At 39.2% G+C, this 2598-nt stretch overlaps 1 protein-coding gene across 1 annotated transcript in view; it reads right to left on the reverse strand.

The window, feature by feature from the left end:
• Nucleotides 1-451, reverse strand: part of LOC137974454 (uncharacterized) — a 15418-nt gene extending 14967 nt beyond the window's left edge. Inside the window, exon 1 of the mRNA XM_068821461.1 lies at nt 403-451. The gene's annotated coding sequence lies outside the window, so the exon portion shown is untranslated. The remainder of the gene's footprint in view (nt 1-402) is intronic.
• Between the last annotated feature and the right edge of the window lie 2147 nt (nt 452-2598).

Here is a 2598-nt window from a genome sequence, read left to right on the forward strand (position 1 = left end):
GAACGATGACTGTTTACTCCAAATGGTTGATTCTTCCATTGCTCCTAAAAACTGATGATTTAGTCTAGCGAGGCTTAAGGTTGCAAAAGGAACCCAAATATATGAAGCTCTAGCCTTGCTTAGCTTTGAGTGTGACTTTAAAGCCGATGAGACATAACAGAATCAGAATTCTTCAATTCATTCTTAGGCACTCATTTTTTGTTTCGTGAGACCCTCGTCCGTTTTGATGAATCTAACCGGGTAAGAAAACTGAAATTTACTCTACTTCATCTAAACTTAAGTGACTTAAATTAACTTACTTTCTCGATGTACAAGTAAAGTAGAGAAGGCAGGACAGTTCTATCACACAACAAACAAATAATTAACTTCACACAGTAGGCGAGAATATTCAATTAAGCTTACCTTGCAATACTCTCCTTGGAACAGAGTGAGCATCAATATCGGTAGATTGTTTGCCTGCGTGCTTCACTCACAACTGAATAACCGCGTGAAAACAATGGATATTCAGTTCACTGAAGCATGATACAGTCCCAAGATTGTTTTTATGTAAATATCCACCCCGCCCCCTCAAAAAGAAAAGTTAATAAGTGAAACTAGTCAATAAGACCGCATATGAAATTTTGTGGAACACGAGGCGTTAGCCGAGTGTGTCACTGGTGTGATGGATTAAAAGTTTTTGATGATATGCAGCAACAGAATCAGCGTTTACAAAAGCAGGAAGCAGAGCATTCCAAACTGTGCGTTAACATATTAGACAAAAACTGTCGAAACTCGAATGGATGCTGCATGCTGGCACGCCTACAGTGAGGAAAGGCCACCACGCAAGTCATTAGGAATAAATTTCCTGACGTTGCCTGTCCTAATGATGTAATAAAGAATGATAAGTTCTCGATGATTAATGACGTAAGCTATGCGTCTGTCCTCTAACAAATCATTGGTGAGAACCAATTAAATTGTGCTTAATTTATCATCCCCCAAAAATACCTTTGAATTAGTAGGCAAAGTCCTTAATACTGCAACATCAAAGCACAGATGACCTAAGCTCAGTGTTGGGAGCTCTGTGATGCAATTTTAGGAAATTTCATGACAAGCAAAGACTGACTGAGAGACAAGAGTAGAAAATCCCAATAAATGTTCAAAACGGTAGAGCAACATAAAAGAAATACAACAAAGCAAAGGGCACCTTTGAAAGTGGTTTCATTTGCATGGGTTATCTTGAAAAAATCAGCTTGAAGTTTTTACAATAACTGGATAAAGGTTTGGCCTCATACTTTTAACAGCTTTTACCTTAAAGTTTTATGTTCTACTTTTATTGGCGAAATGTACATATTGTATCATAGTTAATGGGGAAGAAACTGGTTAAGGAAAAACGGCAAACTTCAAAAGGCAGTCCTGTGGTTGAGACAGGTAGTCATGTGACATAGACCATGAATCTGCTTTGCCCTGTCATTGTCACGTGATCTTTATAAAATTGAATAATAGCCTCCTCTTTTGAAGTTTGCTGGGTTTCCTAATCTGATTCAGTTCCCCTTTCATTAACTATGACTTAATAAAGTAACAGGCACTAATGGTTCCCTTTAAGAAATGTAAAATGATGACTGTGGAAAAAACCCAAGCCCTTCATTAACATTGGCCTAAGGTTGGCATTAGTAAAGTTCAGGCTGTGTTGGCAATCTGAATATTTCCCTCAGGAAGGAACATGCTACTTTTTAATTTACAGAAGACCATTCATCAACCATTCTTGTTGTCTAAAGTACAATATATACATGTTATTTGCCGGGAGGGAGGTCTGTATTGGGAAAAACTGTGCATACGGTATTGCTTATGGTCCAAGGCTGCAGGCCGTGGGCCGTACGCAAGATGCAATGTAATGTATGACTGTCTTGGCGACCATTTCAAAGTGACACTGAAGAGGATCAGTGGAATTGTATTATTAAACTGAAAAAGTGAGCTTGATAATGCAAAATAAGAAAGGAAGTTCATGTACTATTCGTTTAAAAGTGAAAACGAACGTGCAAATGTGACATTTGGAGCGGTCCGTAAGCAGGGTCCAGATGGGAAAATCCGGACCGCTGGAGCGCGCGGAATTAGCCAATCACATTTGACCGCTGGGATGCTTGAGAAAACTGAAATAAAATAACATAATTTTTTACACACCCAGATTACATCCAGATAGAACATGTACAAAGATAACTAATATTTTTGTGGTCTGCAGATGTGACCCGCTGGATGAGATCTGCACAGAACTAGAAATACTTCCGCAAAAAATCGGGAATGGTATGGACTCCAGGAGAACTGCCCTGTCTCCGGCATTGCAAGAAAAAATATAGTAGTACACATAAACTAGTACAAAAGCTATTTGCAGTGCCGACATTGGTACTGTTTGCGTTGGGTAGCAATGAGTTCATGGCTTTTGTATAAATCTTCCATCATACCTCCATCTCTTAGGCATCCTATTAATATCAATTAGTCCCAGGAGGGGTGGGGTAAGGGGGAGGCATATGTTGGGTATTTGACTTTTCGGAAGAACTTTGGGTCGAATTCTTTTCCCTAGGGTCCGCAAAATGGGTAAAATCAGATAAAATGTCCCCACCATGA

This window comes from Montipora foliosa, chromosome 10 (genome assembly GCF_036669935.1).
Source record: "Montipora foliosa isolate CH-2021 chromosome 10, ASM3666993v2, whole genome shotgun sequence".
NCBI lineage: Eukaryota > Metazoa > Cnidaria > Anthozoa > Scleractinia > Acroporidae > Montipora > Montipora foliosa.